This window comes from Drosophila miranda (genome assembly GCF_003369915.1).
Source record: "Drosophila miranda strain MSH22 chromosome Y unlocalized genomic scaffold, D.miranda_PacBio2.1 Contig_Y1_pilon, whole genome shotgun sequence".
Lineage (NCBI taxonomy): Eukaryota > Metazoa > Arthropoda > Insecta > Diptera > Drosophilidae > Drosophila > Drosophila miranda.
In genome coordinates this window covers 11013680-11036281 of record NW_022881603.1, presented here as the reverse complement: position 1 = coordinate 11036281, position 22602 = coordinate 11013680, and the positions used below count along the sequence as shown (strand labels likewise).

At 47.0% G+C, this 22602-nt stretch overlaps 1 protein-coding gene and 2 pseudogenes across 1 annotated transcript in view; 1 reads left to right on the top strand and 2 right to left on the bottom strand.

The window, feature by feature from the left end:
• LOC117191958 (putative helicase mov-10-B.2) overlaps positions 1 to 22520 on the bottom strand; it is an 83721-nt gene extending 61201 nt beyond the window's left edge. Inside the window, exon 1 of the mRNA XM_033396698.1 lies at positions 22470 to 22520. The gene's annotated coding sequence lies outside the window, so the exon portion shown is untranslated. The remainder of the gene's footprint in view (positions 1 to 22469) is intronic.
• Positions 12079 to 19461, top strand: LOC117185920 (annotated as a pseudogene).
• LOC117191957 lies at positions 19057 to 22560 on the bottom strand (annotated as a pseudogene).
• Between the last annotated feature and the right edge of the window lie 42 nt (positions 22561 to 22602).

The following is a 22602-nucleotide window of genomic DNA, read 5'->3' as shown; positions in this document are numbered from 1 at the left end:
AATTTCGCCCCACCCCCTTCCGCCCACACAAAGGACGAAAATCTGTTGCATCCACAATATTGCACATTCGAGAAAACTAAAAACGCAGAATCATAGATAATGATCATATCTATCAGATTGCTGAATCTGGATCAGATCAGATCATTTTTATAGCCAAAAGGAACAAATCAATTTGCACTAGCTACGCAGCCCCCGACGTCACGCTCAGACTGATTTTCTGTCTCTCTCGCACGCACTCTTTGTCGTGTCGTTTAATATTAGCGGCGTCTGCCGGAGGAGAGCCATACTGACTTAGTATCGGGTATAACCGTAGAGTTGCGGTGTCCGCAGCAACTCACAACGATCCCCCTCGTTTTTGTGCTTGTGTCATGTCGCCGCCTTGCCATCCATACAACACATCATCTAGATTCGAGATGACTATTTATACGCACGCGCCGCTTTTTTTGTCCCGAGGGCTCTGCCGTGAAAAGCGTGAAAATCGGTAGAGCGAGATAGATGCATCGTGCACATGTATGTACATATGTATGTAAAGGACACTGTATCAAGCAGTTAGCACTATCCCATCTAAATTAACATTTGAACTTAAGATACCATCGATAAGACCTAACCGATATAACCAGACTTAACCGATGTTTAAAAGACCTAACCGATAAGGGGTTATCGATACGGGAGTCGGTTGTTGGAAGTAGAAGCAGAAAGTTGAACAAAAAGTCGGAAGAACAGACTCATTAATTGCACATCTTAAATCATACACTTTGTACTCTTTTTCGAAAAACACTATTAATAAACGATACATTATTATTAATCTTACATTTGGGGGCTCGTCCGCGTCGAATACAGAGCTCGGAGTGTGTGAAAAAGAAAAACAGAAGAAAGCAGAAGCTGATGCAAGAAGAGGATTGTTGAAAAGTTGTTAAAGTTGTTGTTTGTAGCTACATAAAGTTGTAAAGTTGTTGTTGGTGGCTATAAACATTAAGTTAAACAATCCAAATTCTGTGAGCCTAACAGTAGACACGGAGTTTAAGAAAAGATCGGTCGTTTAATTCGGTTGGAAAATTGTGAAATTCATTGTCGCGCCGCAGCGTCGCCTTGTCCGTGCGCAGTACGTACACAAGCAGAAAAAACACGCACAGACACGTTGTGTGTGATACACACTTATAAACAGAAAAGACAAGCACTCGTCGGGTACACAGACACAAGTCGAAAAGAGCCGCAAAATGATGCAAACACCGCCGCCGTTGCACTGGAAAGAGAGAGAGAAGGAAGAAGCTGTACCAGGAACGTCGCGCCCGAGTGCAAACGAGATGGAAGATTTAGAAAATGCAGAAAACAATACTGATGACAAGATTGATCAAATGATAAAGTTGCTAAGTTTGAAAGTGCTTTGCGATGAGCAACGAGAAATCCAAATGAAGATCGCTCCAGATAATTTTTTTTTTTTTTTTTTTTTTTTCATGTGGAAAATTTGTATTTTATTGTAAACAAGTTTACTGCTACCTTTCGTGGCAACTTAATCTAGTTTTACATTTAAGGGGAAAAACAATTGATCACAGGAGATACATACTTAAACTTAATGTTACATATATGGAGTAGGTACATACATTATTTAGAATATTTACAAAAAGTTAATGAGATGTTATAGGAGGGATCTAGTAGGGAGATCCAGTGGATGACTCCTTTTGAGTCTTCTTTTCCTTGGCGGGTTAATTAGACGTCTGGCTAGCGCATTAGGGTGACCACCAAGTCGTTGCAAGTACCTTGCTGCATGTAATTGTATAACATCGCCCACTTTGGGAACCTTTAGGTCCCTCTCGATGTCGCTGTTTCGTATGTACCATGGAGCATTGCATATTCGTCGTAGAATTTTTGACTGAGCAACTCTAATTTTATTTAAGTTGGTTTTTGACGCGATGCCGTAAACTTGAAGTGCGTATTTCCATATGGGGCTGAGGATGGACTTGTATATCGTGACTTTGCTGTACAGCGATAGCTTATTTCTTGGTGCAAGTAGCCACGCCATCTTTCCCGCTTTCGCCATCACAGACTGTCGAACCATGGTAGTATGGGTTTTGAAATTTAGTGACCTGTCGAGTACAACACCCAGGTATTTGTACGAGCTCTTGTGCGTAAGTGTGGAGCCCAGCATATTAATGCCTCCGCAAGAAAGTGTTCTCGTAGCAAAAGTAACATTAGCACATTTGCTGCTGTTGATGCCTATGTTCCATTTCTGAGCCCAGACCTCAAAGCTGCTCACATATTGTTGCAGAGCTTCCGTAGCTAGATTTATGCTTGGACTTCTGGTCAGCACTGCAGTGTCATCCGCGTAGGTTGCTATCAACACATCGTCCTCGTCCAACCCAGTTATTACCCTTGAGGAAGGCATATCGGCTGTATATAGGGTATATAACGTTGGTCCAAGAACGCTGCCTTGTGGGACGCCTGCACAGATTGGGCGCTTCGATGATTTTGCTCCATTTACAACAACTCTAAAACTTCTGTCCATTAGAAAGCTACTCACCAGCTGGAATAGCTGCGGCGGCAATATGTTTCTCAGCTTAAAGAGGAGGCCATCATGCCACACCCTGTCAAACGCTTGTTGAATGTCCATAAACACAGCTACCGAATACATTTTTTGCTCCATTGCATCAAGCGCGAAGTTGACCACTCGATGAAGTTGTTCTGGCGTGCCGTGACCTTGTCTAAATCCAAACTGCCACTTTGGAATTCTTTTCTTTACAGGTTCAAGCTGCATGATGCGGTTCAGTATCATTCTTTCCGCCATCTTCCCTAGCGCTGAGAGCAGGCTAATTGGTCTGTAGCCATCGACTTCTGTGTGTTGTTTTTCTGGCTTAGGTACCATGGAGATTAGCGCCATCTTCCAGCAGGTAGGAAAGTGTCCTATCCTAAGAATGCTGTTGAGGAGCAGCACTATAAATAGCAGCGCTTTTTTAGGCAGAAGTTTTAAAGTCCTGTTGTCCAGCAGGTCCTCACCAGGGGATTTTTTGGCCTTCAGCTTCTTAATTTGCTGCACCACCTCTTGAAATGTGACTGGGCTTGCTGGCAAGGACATTTGAAATGGCATTTCCAATTGTAGCTCGACGGCCCTTCGTGTAACAGCAGACGTAAGATTAAATGGCTTAAATCTTTGCTCTAAACCGTCTGCGAAGATATCAGCCTTTTGCTGACTAGAGTAGCACCAACCGCCTGCTGGATTTTTAATTGGCGATTTAGGCATGACTACTCTTTTAAATCGGCTTGTAAGCTTCCAGAGAGTATAGTTGAAAGATGCATCGGGGCCAGCTTTTTCTAAAATGTTATCAATGCTCGTCTGCTTGACTTTTGCAAGTACCTTTTGCAAACGGTTTGATAGTCTCAAGTAGATTTGATGAACTCGAGTATCACCCGTTCTCGCATACTCTCTTCTTACTCTTCTTTTCAGGCGCAGGAGAGCTACGGCACTTGGGGGAAGAGTATCTTGTCGTCGTTGGCTTGGTGAACATTGGTTTACAGGCGCAGCAGAAGATGCAGCCAATATTACGTTTCTCATAAATATCGAGATTGCATCTTCTATATCATCGGGACTTTTTATTTCCGTGTTGAGGTTGATTCTACTATCTAGTTCGGCTTGAAATACTTCAACGCAAGAGCCTCGAGGGAGAATTTGTTGCTTCATAGTTTTGATTTGAGGAGAATGATGCACTGATGCTACAATTGGCAGGTGATCCGAGGAGAGTTCATATTTAGTTTCGACTGACAGCTTGTTTTGCGCAATCCCGTTGACAATGAAAAAGTCGAGAGCAGAAGGTGTAAGGCGAGTGTTGTATGAGAAGAAAGTTGCCTCGCCAGTGGCAAGGATTTCGCATGTGCTACTGACGATGGCCTCTTGCAATCGCTTCCCTCGACAGCATGATCTGACGTTACCCCACCATGGGTGCTTTGCGTTAAAGTCACCGCCTGCGATGAATCTGTTCCCCAGGCTAAGAAAAAGTTGCTCAAAATCAGTTGTACTCCAAGGTTGGTTGGGTGGCAGGTATATTGAGGAGATCTTGATGCATCCAACATTAGTCGGCACACTCACGCTGGCAACTTGTATGTTTATCCTGGACATAGGTTCGTTCTGAGTATGGGCAATGGACGATCGTATGAACAGAGCAGAGCCACTTTTCGATGTTCCGCTGGGATGATCAGCGTAATATTGATCGTATCCTGGTACGAATGCTCTCCGACCAGGGCGCATATGTGTCTCTGTTATCAACATTACATCGATTTTATTAGCATTAAGGAAAAGTCTAAGTTCTTCAATGTTCTTGACTAGCCCTCGTGCATTCCATAATCCGATTTTTAATTGAAGCTTGTTCATTTTGAAATAAGCTTCTGTACCAGGTCGCGGAAGGCTTTGTTTGCCTCCATCGTATCCTGTATTAGTTTGAACATTTGATCCATTCTACTATTAAGGTCGTTTATAGCTTTTTCTAATATTTTGAATTTGCTACTAAAATGTTGATCTTCAGCACCATTAAACAACCGGGAGCTGTCATGTAATGTGTTCACGTTAATATTTTTCTCTGCACGCGGTCTTGTTATGTCTGCATAGGAGAACCCACTCCTCACATTGGCATTTGAGATGACTTGCGATCCGACTGGGTGATTTTTATTTTTGCTACTGGCAGGCATTCCATCTTCTGGTAGTCTGGCTGTCGGCTTAAGCTTCTTGCTGAGTTCAATTCGGACTGAACAACTTTTATAGCTAGATAGGTGATCTTCGCCGCAGTTTGCACAAATGGATTTGTTACTAAGACTTAGTTCGCACGATTTTGATCCAGTATAGTGGTCGCCAGAGCATTTTCCACAGACTGGCTTTTTAAGGCAGTAGTTTCGCGTATATCCAAAATCTTGGCATCTAAAGCACTGCACCAATTCTTTACTGTGCTTTGCCTTAATTACTGTTACTCTGTGCCTTCCAATTTGAGTAATCTTAAGTGCCTCTGCAATATTTGGTGTTTTCTTTAGGTTCACGTAGAACATACTCTGTCTTGTTTTTAAGTTATTTATTTCATGATCATCCTCTTCATTTATTTCAATATTACGCCAGTTTGGCTTCCTGGGGCAGTAGATGTTCATGACTGTGAAACCCTTGTCGGTGAAAGTGTGCTCAATTAAGTGTTTTGGTACATTTGGATGGATATCTCGAATAATCAATCTGTACGGCGTATCCTCTCTCAACTGATGGTGCCAGAATTCACAGTTTTGCTTCGACAGCATATCAATAACTGTTCGAAAAGCTTGGGAATTTTTTGCATATATACGCGAAACTCCAAATCTGGATGTGCGAATGTCATACTCATCAGCTGGAATTACAGAATTGAGGGCGTCTTCGAGTTTGTCCATTTTATTCACTTGCGGCACGCAAATAGCTGGAGGCTTAGGCACTATGCTCGGCTGCTGCTCATTGCTAGCTTCGTTTGCTACTAGCCCATGTTGCTCTTCTTCGTCCAGTTCCATGACAGATTCAGCTTCTTCAGATAGCGCTGCATAGCGATTATTTAGAAGTGCTACTGAAGGGGTAGTAACAGGTGTAAAATTTTGGCGGCCCTTGAATGGGTGATTTTTTGGAATAGCTGGGTGTGTAGTTTTTTTAATTGTTTTTGAGACTTTATCAGCTCTTTTTTGCTTTTTACTAATAGAGACCATCGGCATCTGAAAGCTACAATCTTTTCCTTGGGATACTTTTTTGGCTAAGCTTGAAGTAGACGCCTCAGCTCTCGAGGTGCTCGGTACTGAACATATGCTGCCAGTTACGGTATTTGCCATTGAGTAATTCGCTGGACATTTCCCTGTTGAAAAAGATAGTGTGCTCGTGGTAATAGTGCTTGTAGTCGTTGCGATCAAGCTACTATTGTAGTTAGGCGTTCCAATTGCCTTATATAGGTCTTTAGCCAAGCTGGCACGGAATTCTGCAGGTGCACCAGCTATTTTCCTCATCTTATCAGTCGCTGAAAGCTTATCACTAAGCTGGGAATGATCAGGTGAGTCTACGTCCATTTTTTGGCACTTCACGAAATTTGCTTGTTACAAATTTGTGATTGCCTAGCATCAAGAATTCTTGCTACTAAGAAAAGTTGAGCTTTTGTTGCCCTTCGTTTGCGGCTGCGCGCAGGCCGAGGGCAAGAGCTTGCCCGCTGTACGACAGCTTACTTCGCTTACTGTTCTTTGTTGTTCTCGTGTTACCGACACCGCTACGCAGTGTCTAAAAATAGATTCTCGTGCGAGATAAGCACACAGAATGCTCTTTGCGATTATTTAGAAACTTCAATGCGCGACACGTCCGTCTTCGACGAATGTATGGAAAGAACTGACCAGATAATTTTACAAAAGTTGTGAGCGATTGTGATGGAAAATCGGTTCCCATAGAAAAATGGTTTGAGATATTCGAAAAAAATGCCGACGCATATGAGCTTACTGAAAAGCAAAAGTATGTGCAGGCCAGAGGAAAAATGACCGGTGCAGCTAAGCTTTTCCTTGAAGCTGAATGCGTGTGCACCTATGAGGAACTCAAGAACGTATTATTGGATGAATTCACATGTAGCTATAACAGTGCAGACATTCATAAGCTGCTGCAAGAAAGAAAGAGGAAGAGTAGTGAGTCGATGCACGAGTACTTGCTGCAGATGAGAAAAATAGCAGCAGTCGGACATGTTGAACACGCGGCTGTTATAAGCCATATTGTGAACGGTCTGGACATAAGAAACGAGTATAAGAGTATAAGACCTTCAGGGCCTTGAAAGAAGAGTTCGATATCTATGATCGTTTGAACATATCGGAGAAGAAGGGCAATAACGAACAGCATAAAACGAGTTTCAAGCAGCAAAGTGGGCAAAGCGGTAAAAAAGAATATTGCTATAACTGTGGATCAGGAGAACACAAACGCAAAGACTGCAAAGCCGAAACGAAGTGTTTTAAGTGCAATCAGAATGGTCACATTTCGCGTAACTGTCCTTATGAAGCTGATAAAGTTGATAAAGTTCGCGTCATTTTGGATCGCAGTCGCATGAAAAAAATTCAAATAAACGGCATTGTTGTTGACTGTCTTGTGGATACAGGGTCAGATGTAACCCTAATCAAAGAGAGTATGTTGAAGACCATGAAAAACGTTAAACTTTTGAAGTGCACAACTATGTTGCGCGGTCTGGGTCAGATATCAACAAAGCCTGTTGGATACTTTAATGCAGAAGTTACCGTGGATAAGTTGCAGACCACACAGAAGTTTTTAGTAGTCCCCAGTAGCCAGATTGATTTCGACGTACTTTTGGGGCATGATTTCATTAAAAAGTTCCGTTTCGTCGCTGATATGCAAGGATACACGTTTTTGAAGCATGACGCAGATCCTGTGCCAACAGATGAGCATGCTCTTATATATAATGTAACTGAAGAGTCACCCTTTGTAGCTCCGCCGCAATATCGAAAAGACGTTGAACAGATGATAAGAAACAGTTACCAAATGCCCACAGAAGTTGCAAAGCAGTCTCCAATCCAACTGAAGATAGTTCCCGACGGAGTAATCAAGCCGTTTAATCACTCACCGAGTCGTTTATCAACAGACGAAGCCAGTGCCGTAAAGAAGCAAGTCGAAGAATGGATCGAGCAAGGAATCGTGCGCAAGTCGTCTTCAAATGTAGCGAGCAGAGTTGTCGTCGTGAAGAAAAAAGATGGTACACTTAGAGTTTGCGTAGACTACAGGAAGTTAAACAGCATGGTATTGCTGGACTGCTTCCCAGTCCCGATCATGGAGGAAGTCTTGGAAAAGCTGCAGTCGGCTAAGTGGTTTACCATAATGGACCTTGAAAACGGATTTTTCCATGTGCCTATGGAAGAGCAAAGCAAGTCGTATACGGCCTTCGTCACAAAGGAGGGATTATTCGAGTTTAATAAAGCGCCTTTCGGATTCAAGAACTCGCCAGCTGCGTTCATTCGGTTCGTAAGCTATATTTTTCAAGAATTAATCAACTCTGACATTATGCAGCTTTATATGGACGACATAATTGTTTCCGCCGCGTCGCCCGAGGTATGCATGAGGAAGACAAAGTTGGTCCTGGAGACAGCTGCGCAGTTTGGCCTAAAGATCAAGTGGAAGAAATGTAGCTTCATGCAGCCACGCATTAGCTTTCTGGGCCATATCATTGAGGACGGGAGAATCTGGCCCGGCAAAGAGAAGACAGCAGCTGTCAGTCGGTTTGCTACGCCCAAAGACATTAAAGCAGTTCAAGCATTTCTGGGACTCACAGGCTTTTTCAGAAAGTTCATCCCTGGCTATGCACAAGTTGCCCGGCCGCTCACGAATCTACTCAGGAAGGAAGCAGTTTTCAACATTGGCGAAGCAGAGCAACAGTCGCTACAAACCTTAAAGAATCTGCATGTAATCGCACCTGTATTACATTTATACTCACGAGAAGCGCCAACGGAACTCCACACGGATGCATCCAAAGAAGGTTTCGGAGCAGTTTTGTTGCAGCAGTTTGATGGCAATTTCCACCCGATTTACTATTGGAGTAAAAAGACTACACAAGCCGAGTCCAAACGTCACAGTTACTATTTGGAGGTCAAAGCTGCATACCTCGGACTCAAGAAATTTCGTCACTACCTGTTGGGGATCAAATTTGATCTTGCCACTGACTGTGCGGCGTTTAAGCAGACAACAACGAAAGTAGATATACCCAGAGAAGTTTCCCAGTGGATTCTGTATATGGAGGACTTTACATTCAAAACAGTACACCGCCCAGGGGACAGAATGAGACACGTGGACTGTCTCAGTCGTTTTCCGCAGACATGCATGTTCGTGACGACGGAGCTAACAGCTCGGATAAAGAAAGCACAGCAGGATGACGATTTCATCAAAGCCACAGTTGAGATCCTGAAGCAGCACCCATATCAAGACTACAAGCTTAAAGGAGGCCTTCTCTTCAAATCTGTAAATGGCAATGACGTTTTGGTGGTTCCAAGGCTGATGGAAAGGGAAATCATTCAAGGATCGCATGAAGTTGGTCATTTCTCCACAGCGAAGACAATGCACTCAGTTCAGCAGCAATACTGGATTCCGCACCTTGAACGGAAAGTAAATAAGTTGATTACTAATTGTATCAGTTGTATAATTTTCAGCAAAAAGTTGGGCAAACAAGAAGGCTATCTTCATTGCATTGACAAGGGTGACACACCACTATACACGCTGCACGTTGATCATTTGGGACCAATGGATGCGACAGCCAAGCAATACAAGTACATTTTTGCTGTGGTAGATGCATTCTCCAAGTTTGTGTGGCTGTTCCCAACTAAGTCAACAGGTCACGAAGAAGTTGTGAAGAGGCTGAGAGATTGGTCATTTGTGTTTGGTTTTCCCAAGCGCATAGTCAGCGACAGAGGAGCAGCGTTTACATCCAACGCATTCAGCGAGTTTCTCAACGAGAACAAAGTCGAACATGTGTGTACAACGACAGGTGTGGCGAGAGGCAACGGTCAGATTGAGCGGGTGAACCGTTCAATTTTGGGTATCATCGCAAAGCTCTCAGCTCAGGAGTCAACGAAGTGGTACAAGCATGTGCCACAGGTCCAGATGGCGATTAATTCGCATGTGCATTCTACGTTGAAGTCGTCGCCATTCGAGGTCATGTTTGGGACAAAGATGCACAGACAAGCTGAAAGTCGACTATTGGAGGTGCTCAACGAGGAGTTGGTTACGCAGTTTAACAACGAGCGCCAAGAACTGCGTGACCAAGCGAAACAAAACATTCAGAAGGCGCAAGAGGTGTACAAGCGCTATTATGATAAAAAACGACGACCTGAGCACGGCTACAGACTAGGAGACATGGTCGCGATCAAGAGGACGCAGTTCGTCGCAGGACGCAAGTTGGCCAGCGAGTATCTAGGCCCATATGAAGTCACCAAGGTAAAGCGGAACGGTCGCTACGACGTCAGAAAGATTGCTCAAGTCGAGGGGCCAAATATCACAGCAACGAGCACGGACAATATGAAGCTATGGCGTTTTGTCTCAGAGAACGATGATATATTATCATCTGGGACAGATGAAGATGAGCAGGAGGGCCGAATGTAAAGGACAGTGTATAAAGCAGTTAGCACTATCCCATCTAAATTAACATTTGAACTTAAGATACCATCGATAAGACCTAACCGATATAACCAGACTCAACCGTTGTTTAAAAGACCTAACCGATAAGGGGTTATCGATACGGGAGTCGGTTGTTGGAAGTAGAAGCAGAAAGTTGAACAAAAAGTCGGAAGAACAGACTCATTAATTGCACATCTTAAATCATACACTTTTTACTCTTTTTCGAAAAACACTATTAATAAACGATACATTATTATTAATCTTACATGTATGAACCATATGTATATGCAATTGCAACATATCTTCTATTTTCGGCTGCGCTCTCAGAGCGTGACAATTATAAGAGATTATCAGGATGTTGAGGGCAAGTCAGAGTCGAGACGCGTGGGCGACCACAAACGATGCCGCCCACAACCCCGGGCGCCTCTCCCTACGACTACTAATGACTATATCTTTTTTATATATCTGCGGCAAATTTCATGAGCTACCTAATAGACTCTCTAAAGAGTTCTGTCCTCATCAGTTCAGCCAAATGTGTCGCCTCCAACTCCCCTCCCAGCTGTTTATTTATGTAATCCGCCTGCAACACCAAATGTTTCTGAGCTCGCCAAATGTTGCTGCTGCCGTTGTCACATGCAACTCCGATGGCGGTTCCCTTTTTTGGCGCACTTATGCAACTTATGCAAGTAAGTTGATGTTTCTTTGGAGTGCCATAAGAGGACATAATTACATATTATTGTATATATGTACATACTTACTACACCCAGTACCAGTCGTGGACCCAATTCCCACTGGCCAGGAAACGATCCACTTTGATGTCTAGTCTTTAGGCTGATTGACTGATGGCCCGAAAGGAAGTCGCGCCAAAGACTACTTCAATTTAGAAATTCGAATCTATTCAAATGGGGGGAATTGGCAGTCATTCTGCTCGATTTCAGAGTGGAATGAATGACGGTCTAAGCAGCCAAGGGTTCAGCAACATTTGGCGGCAGTGTCGGCGACGGCTTTAAATAAATCAGCCGTAAAGACAAGACAAACAAGAAAGGAAGTACAAAGACGAATTCCGAAGCTGTTGATACTCTTACATATATAAACTCGCAATGTCAGCTATAAGATATACATATGTAGTGCCTTTAAACCTTCAACAGACAGATAGGCATAACTGTATTGACATGATGTGCTATATTGATCAAGATATACCATAATTTATAATTTCATCTCTTTGTGGCAAATATCTGCTCAAAACCACAACACACTCACCAAGCGAATATCAAGAGAAGGGGAAACAGACAACCCAGAGCAGAAATGGAGGGAATAAGTTGGAAAAGAATGGTGGCCTTTGTTGCTGGTAGCAGCTACACCCACACCCACCCACCCACACCGCAGCTAAAGCCAAAACTGGAGTGCAACTATTTTTAATTCCATGCAAAATGTGCACGGCAGCATGTTGCCGGCACGTCGCACAGTGGATATCAGGTGGCCAAAATCAAAAATCCTATGAGCGGCTTGGATAATACGAATAATATTCAGATTCACGCATATGATAAGTCTTTCAGAGATTTTAAAAATTCAAATTTCCAGGAAATTTAATTTAGGTAATATGGACACTTAAAGTTCACCAATATACGATTTGTGTTTTAGAGCGACATATGTACGTATTTATGTGTCGCAACTACGAAGGAAAAACATCCAAAATATCCCCGCCATAAGTATGGTCCACAGTATGATTTTTAACGCCAAAAGGTCCAAAGGCCCACTGTGCAGGCAGCTTGTTGCTTGCGAGAGCTTAATGTTGCTGGCGGGCTGGCGGCGATGTTGCTGCCGCTCAAAATTGAACCAGACGCCGGCGCAAGAAGAAGTCCAATTGGAAAGAGCGAAACGGTGCGGAGCGCGGAAAATGTGAAATGTGTTTAAAAATAACGAAGTATCGGGAAAGTGAATAATCAGAGACGCGCGTACTCCAAATTTTGAGCAAGATGAGCAAGAAAATGTGGAACAAGATCTTTAAATCAAAGTCGCAGAAGCCTCAGCCACTGGCCAAAATCAATAAGCAGCACATTAGGGGCATCTACGAGGAGTACCAGCAACTCAACGATTTGCTGGTCAGCGAAAAAGCTTAACTAAATTTCTGCAATCAAAGGGAAAACGAAAACAAAAATGGAAATGGAAATGGCTCTGGAAATGGCAGCATTAATGTATTTGAACAGCAGCCGCTGAAGAGTTTTTTCAACTCGTTGCAGCTTATTGAGGCGCAACAATCACTGCCGCAACAGCAGCAACAGCTGTCCACATTTTCGCGCGTCCGCAATACGTTTTCCCTCAAACGCAACAGCAACGGCAGCAGCAGCAGCAGCAATAAAGGCAAGAAAAATCTGCCCAATGCCAAGTCAAGTGAGTCGGACACACCTCCAGGTGTGGGCGCAGCAACGCCCACTGAACCTGCAACAACAACAGCAGCAGCAACTAACAATAACAATCAACTGCAACGCATTCTGATTGTTGTCAATAAGATCGACGTGTTGTCCACGAAATCGAAATTGAAAATCGAAATCGAAATATTGGCTTGCAACCGCGCAAATATACATACATATATTTACATATATATACATACATATTTTGTGAATATACAGCATATACAAAACATTGTCAAAGTGCTCGGAGAAACAGAATTGATTTCTTACATTATCTACTTCCATATAACCGCACCACGCAGCCACATTCAACACGGAGGCCGAGTTGGAAGCGCCCGAATGCGGGCAGGAGGAGGAGCCCTCTTCGCCGCCGCTCACCCGAGGACTGCCGCTGCCCGTGCCCGAGATAGTGGCCATCAACCCCAGCGATCTGACGCCCTGTCCGTGCTGCAGCCGCACCTTCAACTTGAATGCCCTGCGCAAGCATGTCGTCGTCTGCGAGAAGATCTCAAAGAAGCGCAATACCTTTGATTCCTCGCGCCAGCGCCGCGAGGGCACAGCACTTTCCACGTATGTCCTTCTCAAAAACTTTGGCCTGTCCAATGCTGAGAAGGTGTCTGGAGTTCACACCCCCACCGCTGGGAGTCGGGATCCCGTAGGCACGGGATCCACAATACCAACAGACGTGAGTACATCTGCCAATTAATCGAGCCATCACTCAACTCCTTCTCTCTCTCTCTTTCTCTTTTTCTCTTCTGGATGCTGTTGCATATTCAGAGTGTGGGCTCTCCTCTGCCCATTCGTCGCAACTCCCAAACCGAGCTGGTTCGCTCTACGGCCCGAGCTTCCGTGCGTAGAGCAGGGGGCACAGCAACAGGAACAGGAGGTGCTGCAACATCGCCCGCAGGCGACCCAAACCATGTACCAGCCCGCGATCGCTCGCTGGCCAAGCGCATCAAGGGTGTGGCCTCCGAGCACTGTCCCCACTGCGAGCGGAACTTCAACGTGAAGGCCTTCGACCGGCATGTGGAGTGGTGCAAGGAGAAGGCGATTCAGGCCACCATGAAGCTGACCAACACCCAGGAGACGTCGAAAGCAAAGGAACGGCTGGACGCCAGGAAGCAATACAGGCCGCCCAATCTCAAGTAAGCCTGCTTTTCGATGACATGTCCTTCGACATATGTATTCTTGTTGGACACTAGTCACACACTTGCCACAAACCCAGACACTACCAATTTATTATTCCAATTATTTTTTCTGTTTGCCGTTTCAATTTCCACTCGCAATGAATAATTATAGGACGAAGCGCTCGATCAACCGGAACAAGTACTCCGGTAACCACGAGGATCTGCTGGACGCCGGCGACATGACGGCCCCCAAGCAGAGCCTGATGTCGCTCCCCTCCATGACCTCGTCGTTGACTAATCCCCCGTATCCCCACCAGTATCCGTAATTGTAAACGTATCCTTGTGGTAGACAGATACTTCGTATTGCGCCTTGCGCCTCACCGTAGTTAGAGCATATATATCCATCAGCGAACTCCACTCATGCTCCTCCCACTCAGCCCTCCTAAAGCAAATAAGCTGGCACGCCCCCAACCAAAGAACGGGACGCCCGCAGTCCGCAGCAAGGCCGAGGGAGCCAGGACAAAAGTCACTCAAAACACAGTCACCTTGTGCGTGACCCAAGACGACGATCCACCAGCAGCACCAGCTCCGCCAAAGGAGCGCGTCCTACGCGCCAAACGCAAGCCTATCGAGACTTGTGACCGCATCACCGAAACCATGGATCGCTTGCGAAGCCAATCCAGTGGCGAAACCCTCCAGCTGGACTGTGTAGAGGCGGCACCTCTGAAGCCAGCCGCCAGGCTCCGCAAACGGATGACCAATCGGGAAAGGGTCGATGCTGCCGAGAATGAAATGTTGCCGGCACTCAAATTCGAGGATCTCAATCGGTTGATCAAGCGAAAAGGTATGGGTTTGGGTTCTATAGTCAGATGTAGGGATATACCTTGTATATATGGGATAACATGGGGTTCCACTGACCGTAGCGTGCAGTTTCCCAATTAACTTGGCTTACGAGTACTTGTCGGATCTAAGAAGCCGGAACTTGTTCATGGTTCGTAATTAATGCGCGCCGCCGCCTCAAAAGCATTCCAAAAAGATCACCGATGCATTAAGCTCTATAAGTGGCTGTCTAGGTGCAGCTATGGTATCCAATGGATGGGTTCTTAGAGGGAGAAGTGAAGGGTAACGCGAGAGTCTCGAGATAGAAATAGAACAAATAAAAATAATATATATAGTAGTCTTGTAGAGGTTCCTATAGGATCATGGCATTTAGATTTTAGATAGAAACTTTGAGAAAATAGAACCCATTCATACTAGGATTTTTTATCGAACTATAAGCTAATTGAAGCAACCTCCCATACACCCACACGCTGCCCACGTCAGGCCCTACGACCATCGTAAAAGCAACTAAAATGGATGAAACACCGCAGGAGGTGGTTAAAGTGAAGGTGCGTTCCTCCACATCGCTAGTGCGGCAGGCGCGTCGCCGCATCCGCACACGGGAGCATCCCAGCTTGGAGTTGCGCAACTTGGAGCAATCATCGCCAACTAAGAAAGCGAACTCCATGCAGATATCGACCGAAGATGATATGGATTGCAGCCTTGTGCCTCTGTCGCGGAGACCGCGTGTTGCCTATTCCGATTACGAGGACGATTCGCCGCGAGCCGAGATCCAAATCAAAATGGAAACGACCACGCGAACTGTGTGCCGGCCCAAGAAGCGGACTGGCCAGGCCACCATGGAGATGAACAGTTCGTTACCCATGCGGGCCCTGCCCATGCCCCAGCTGCAGCAAAGCCTGGAGGCCCTCGGCCACACCATGAGCCATACCAAGCTGCCCAGACTGCACCTCGGCAGCGATCGGCTGCAGTTCGAGCGCGATGTCATTGAAATGGACAACGAATCGAGTGAGCTGGAATGTAGCAAGGAAAATATGATGAGGTCCGCGAAGATCCTCGAACGCACGTCCAGTCCGAATAGCGGAGAGTTCCCGCAGGTCGAGCACAGCGACGTAGAAGCTGAGAGCGATCAGCGGCCTGTCACGAAGCTGCCTCTTGTGGCCAAGCAGAGCGGCAGCAGGATCAGTCGCTGCCTGGTGATGCTCGAGCAGGACGAGGATGGAAAAATGTACATCAAGGAGCCGCTTGCCAAGGACGACAGCCACTCGCTTCCCAATTATCGCCGCGGAGGCACCTTCAAGAGGTTTGTAGCCTGCTAATCTGATTCACCCTCCTCCTCTTCCTCCTCATGCCATTTCACCCAGACGACAGCCAGGCTATGCACAGACGGGCGGGTTACCATTATAGCTTTCCCACAGAAACTTTCTACCATTTTGCGCTCTTTCTCTCACTTTCCTGCATCCTTTCCAATCTCCTGCATAGCGGCCTCAGTGGAGTCAGCGTCCGCGGCGACAAGTACGATCCCTTCCTCTCGGCCAAAAGTCAGCTGGAGGAGCTTTGCTCCCCCGGCACGCCGCCGGAGCAGGAGGAGGTTTCGGTTCCCCCAACAGCCACACTAACAGCCACACCAAGTCTTTCCATGACCACCTCGTTGACCATGCCGAGCAGCAAGGCACCGCCGACCACACCGAAACCCACACCTGCTTCCAACTTCCGGCGCACTTCCTCTCTGCGGGGCCCCCGGCGCACACCGCTGCTGCCTAGTCGTCCGTTGTTTGCGACCAACTATCGCCCCACCATACAGCGGGGCCTCTCCGACGAGGGTCCCATCTCCACGAACTTCCTCAAGCCGGAAGAGTACGACGAGATGCCGGTGCGCGCCTCCTGCGTCAACGACTTCCACAGTCCACGCGTGGTCCGCCGGGATACGAGTACGTCCAACCGCAAACAGATGCTGAAGCTACCGGTGGGCGTTGGCGCTGCCAGCGAGACCACAGCTCAGGCACTGCCCGGGCGTAACGTTGCCAAGACCTACTCCCTGGCGGTGTTCCTTAAATACGAACACGAGCTGGAAGATCTGAATGCCAAGGCAGCGGAGGTGGCAGCCGCCAGTCAGCTGACAAGCAAGGAGCTCAAGGATAAGAGCAACAACCTGAGCAAGCAGAACTCGGCCAAGAACCTGACCACGTCCAGCAATCCCGGCCAGCTGTCGCCCCTGGCCCTGACCACGGTGACACCAGAATCAGCACCAGCCACAGCCCCACCCCCAGTTGCCGTGTCGGCCAAGGAGAATAACGAGAAGAGGGTGCCCAACAACTACCAGCCCATTGCCACCCCCTTGCGGCTGAAGCACATCAGCAGACCAGCGACGGCGACGCCATCAGTCCATCAGCCCGTCAGCGGTGGGGCGAACACCCTAACACCCATCAAGCTGGAGAGCATCTTCGGCTTTGGCCGTCCGGCCGCAGCGGGCGGAGGACTGTTCATCGACCCAAAGCTGTTCAACGCATAATCTGCACGATAATCTGCTGAAGCGAAAGATGCGCTTGGGACGCAATCAGTTTCTGTACGATGCCTCGCCGGAGGATGCCGATGCCTCGTCGGGGTGCTCCGCCGACGATGAGGCCAATCGGTCCTCAATGGAGTACGACGAGCAGTGCTGGCAGCAGCAGCAGAAGCAACTGCTGGCCAATCCAATGCCCCTGGTCATGCCGATGGGCAACATGCCCACCTTCGACGACTTTGACTTTGAGGAGTTTCTCTCCTCATTCGAGAACGAGAATGACGACGAGCAGTTCCCGCTGTTCAAAGATTGTCGCGAATTCCTGCTGAATCGCACGACTAGCAGGCAACGCTCGTTCCATAAAGCGACTTCGACCCCACAACAGACCACTACAGCCACACTGAGACCGGCCACCACCAGTAGCATCCTTCAGCCCAAGTCACAGCCCACTAAAGACCCTCACACCCACAGATCCAACTCGAATAGTTCGAATAGCAAGGGAGGAGAGAAATTGCAGATGCAGATGCAGCGCCAGCAATCGAATGTATCCAGTGCTAGCAGCCACGACGAAAAGATGCTGCAGATGCCAGTGCAGATGGTGGGGAAGAGGCCAGTCGAGGATCAGCAGAAGCGGGAGATCTTCATCAGCATCGAGACGGAGACAAATGCCCACGGCCGTTCCCCAATTTCACCCGACTCCCTGCGCCACATGGTGGGCAATTCACAGACGCCCATCGACGTGCTGCACATCGAGAATGGCAACGAGCCGGAGCACGCTCGGTTCAGAAAGATCAGCGATACAGAGGACGCCTATGTCGACGCCCAGGGCGGGCCTGAGGATCGGGCCAGCCAGTTGGCTGGCAATGCCAACAGACTGGCCCTATTATCGAGCGACTCCGTCCAGGTCAATAACGCTAAAAATCTGATCCAGCAAATGCAGTGCGAGTTTCGGCAACTGGGCGAGGATGCCGGCGCCTCAATCCGTACCCTGTTCATCAGAAGACCCGAAGAGCAGGGTACAGCAAGGGAATTGGATCCGGAGCCAGTGCAACAGCTTCAGCAGCAGGAGCAGCATCAGTTGAAGGCCAGCTCCCCCTTGACACCCTCAGCATCAGCGGATTCCGACAAGCTAAGCAGTCTCGATGGTTATCCCATGTCCTCGTCCCACTCGTCTCGTCGCGGCGCTAGCTCCAAGCTAAGCTCCGACTCTGCCTATGGCAGGTGAGTAATCTGCCATGATGACTTTCATTGAATAATTTGTCTTGCATTTCTATTGCAGCACCAACTCCCCCTACAGCCTGTCGCGACAGCGGTCCGGCGACCTACAACCGGGTACACCACGCAACCAGAATCTGCTGCGTCCGCACACGGCCAGTGCCAAGCTGCCGAGAGCCATGACTGATGTCTCGACCCAGGCGCACACTGCCTATGGCACTCTCAAGGCACGTCAGAGGCTTTATGGCGGCGGCGGCGGCGCTATCAATAGCATTGGCAATGGCAATACCGACGGAGCAGAATCCTCCAGTGGATCGGAGCACTCTCTGACAATGTCCACGCAGCAGCCGCAGGATCAACAGAAGCACAATAGACCAGATAGCAACTACAACTACCAGCAGCAGCAACAGCAGGTGCAATCCCAGCCAGTATATAACAACAACAACAACAATGGGCAGGCGTCGCCAACCACATCGCAGCATTCCCTGCTGAGCTGTAACTCCGCGTCCAGCCTAAGTTCGAGTATGAAGATGTCCAAATTCTGCCACGAGTGTGGCGGCAGGTTCATCATCGAGCACGCCAAGTTCTGCATGGAGTGCGGCGTGCGGCGAATGATACTCTAATCTCGGGTCTTAACCCCACGTAGATATTGTTGTACCCCATCCCCCACTCACAAAATCACATCGCAACACACTCACCCTGATGATGGATGCTGGTGACGAAGAGCGTCGCCTCCTGGGGTCGGGGTCTTTTATAAGTGTATACCAAATGTAGTTACTCACACGCAATCGAGGCAGCTAAGGAGAGCGTTTGATATGTCCTACACACAGAACAATAATAATATTTAATATATATATTTTATTATAAACCAAAAATGCGAACACAAATTTTTATATCGAACGAACGGAGACAGTCATTGCAGAAGAAGTTCATTAAATTGAGGTTTCTCTAATTAACTTTGCATTTCTCGTTAAGTGCACATTTCTCCGACTCAAAACAAATGTAAACCATTAATCACTTTAAAAAAGTAAAATTGTTGATTAACAAAGACTGAACGAATTTATACGATAGGCGATGGACAAAAAAATTAAATGAATGACAGGCTCCTCCGCAAGCAAGATCGTAACTATTTTTAAACATTTTTCGAAAACTAACGCAGCAACTCCATTGTATTGTATTCTTTATAATCTGATTACTAATTATATAGAGACACTGCTTAAATATATATACTCTAAATGATAATGCTTACACAATTGCATCTGACTATCAATCCGGTTGGGCGTACCAAACGACATCCATTCATGGGAACTACTCATCCGGTCCGAGGAATTTCTCAAATAATACCTATTCTTTTCCTTTCGTTTACAGTGAAATAAATGGAGCGCTTATTACAGCTCTTAAAGACCGCAAAAGCAAGAGCAGCCCACTGTTACAGATAGACAAATAATACAAATAAAATTTAAAAAAAAATTAAAGTAAATGGTTACAAACAGATGCGTACTTTAGGAATGTTCTAGGCAGTCTCTGGGTCTTGCACATATAATTATCAGGGTACGGCAGCCGTTAGTCCTAGTTTATATCTCTAGAAGATTTTGTTCGATTTAGATTAGGGAAGAGCGTAGCTCTATGATATATTTAAAGCATTCATCATGGCACAGATGGCGGTGGAGATTTTATCTGTAAAATAGGTGGTATAGCAAAATAAATCCAAGACTGTAGTTTAAGCACTTACCCATTTCTGGGATCACTTGATTGGCTTTGACTAAGGCTTTTTTCGGATTTGCAGTGTTCACATTTTTGCCATCTTCCAAATCGCTTATAGCCACATGTTTTACCACGAAGTGCAATGAATCTCTCTTTTTGAAGAGATACGTTTGATGTTGGATGCACTCATCAATGATGAACTTGAAGTCGGGATGATGGCGAAGAGTGACGGGATTACCAATCAGTATGAGCAGCGCATTGGGCCGCGAAATGAGCACATTGATGCGACGCGGGTTACGCATGAACCCCATATAGCTAAACGAACGCACCAGAGTGGCAATGATGATGAGCTTCTCTCTGCCCTGATAGGTCTCCACGCTGCCAACTTCCACATTGCCGAGGCCCTGCCGCTTAAGCTTCCGAATGATTAGGTTGCCCTGAGACGTGTATGGAGCCACCACACCGATGTCTTCCTGCTTTACCTCTATATTTGGGCCGAGGCCATTTTTTATCAAGCGCTTGACGTGCCAGCACAGAACCTCTGCCTCCAGCGAATTGAAGGAGCTGGTGGTGTGCTCCTCGTTTTTGGTGACTCCATGTGTGGCCTGGAAGATGATGGGGAACTGGCCATTGGGCAGCACATCCCATTCAGCGGCAAGGTTGACCTGTTCGTCCGGAGCCTTTGCGATTAGCTCTCCGCCGTAGTAGAGCTCGTTAAAAAGACGCACGATCTCGGGATGTGACCGATAGTTACGACGCAGACGCACCTGAAGGGTGCGATCGTAGTTGCCGTTCTCGTCTATCTTGTAGCAATCCGATGCCAGTAGACGCTCCATGAGAGATTGATTCAAGCCAAGGGACGCAGCCCGGCTGCTTTTGATCACTGCTCCCAGCTGCTTGTGATCTCCGGACAGAATTACATGACAATCTTTGTTCTTTTTAACACCCACAATGCCCATAATAGTCTCCGGCTCGGTGGAAGCTCCAGCCTCGTCGATGAATATGTGGGTGAAAAAGTCACCAAAGCCATCGTTAGCCAGGCGGCCGACAGTAACCAATGTGGCCACGATGATGGTATACGTAATCACACTACGCACTCGTAGATGCTTGAACAAATGGTCCGAGCAATTGGAGTTATTCAGCAGCAAGGGCGGCACCAATTTCAGTACCTTCTTGAATATGCTGCGTGAATAGATTCGGATCAGCGGCTTTTCCCTTAAAAACATGAGCCGAAAGTTTCCTTCGATATACTCGCACAGTTTCATGGCAATCGTGTCGCAGGCCGAGTTCGAACCGGCTGTTACAAGGATGCGGCTTTGCGGTCGTCGAAGGCGCACCTGTAGAATGGCCTCCACAATGGTAGTGGTCTTGCCAGTGCCTGAATGGATAGAAGGTGTGAATTGTGTACGACTGTGGCTAGCATACCTGATGCTTACCTGGTGGTCCGAACACTATAAATTGAGCTTTGGGATTGGGTCCAGCCACAATCGTCTGCACCGCCTCCAACTGTTCTTCATTGTCGCCTATGGTCTCGTTCAGCAGCGAAATATGTGCTGGAGGAGCTTGCGGGGGCGGCGGTTGGATTTGCATCCAAGATGGAAGATTGCAGTCATGCAATGAAATCTTCGAGGTTTCTATCATTGTGGTTAGCCAATTCGGAAAGGGAAAGAGGTAACGACGGAGACCTGGCATCTCCGGGAGCATATTGACAGCGCGGTACATAAAGCGAAACGGAATACGCGTGGAGCGGAGAATTACATGAAAGCGTTGCGACTGCAACACATTGTCGTCTGGAAGTTTTCACCTACTGAACTTGAAGTGAACACTGGTGCGGCAGACCTGTTCCACACTGGCCACATGGCGGCGCATCGGATCTTTAAAAGGCAGTTGCTCATGCGGATGTGGAAACAGGGCCGATATGAGCTCCTTTGGCAGCGGCGAGGCCATTAAACTGCACTTGGGTATCAAGACAACCTCATCGATTCCCGGGGACACCACTTCCTCGGCATTTACAGAATCTCTAGCAGAGAGAGCGACACGAAATGCATTTATATGTACTTTATGAACCGCCACATCTGGCTCGATGAGCTGCGAGTACAGCTTCATTGTAGTCACATCCTCGATAGTAAGCAGAGTCAGCATCACCGAGGACGCATTGTAAAACTCCAACTTCTCGGTGCTCAAATAATGCGCAAAGATGGCGTCATTGTCGGTCAAATCGTCGTCCATAAAATTGTTTGTCTGGGCCTGCAGCATTTTCGCATTGGGCTCGTAGTACGGCAGGTCGCGCGTAAAGCCCGATGACCTGCAAAAATGTAATGGAAAACAGTAAAATGCACTCCCTGGTACTCCTCACCTACCCGTTCTGTATCCCGATTCCCGGCATAGTTTCTCCGGCATTCGTTCCGTTTAATGGTTCCGATTTCGCTAGCTGTACCGTTTGTTTTAACCAAAATCCACGTCGGTGCCTTTATGCGACAGCTGCCGATCTAACTATAATTTGAAATTCATTATTAGCGAACTTCCACTAGTTGTGCTGCATGCTCACTTACAAGTTGCAGATTCATTCCGCTTGCGTGCATGCGCGTTGATGCCACTAAAAACAAGAATACACAAGTAAAAACAGGGACTGCGCGATAAGCATTCAGTAAAAAAAAGTTCCGTTAACTCTTAGCTCTGTCTGGT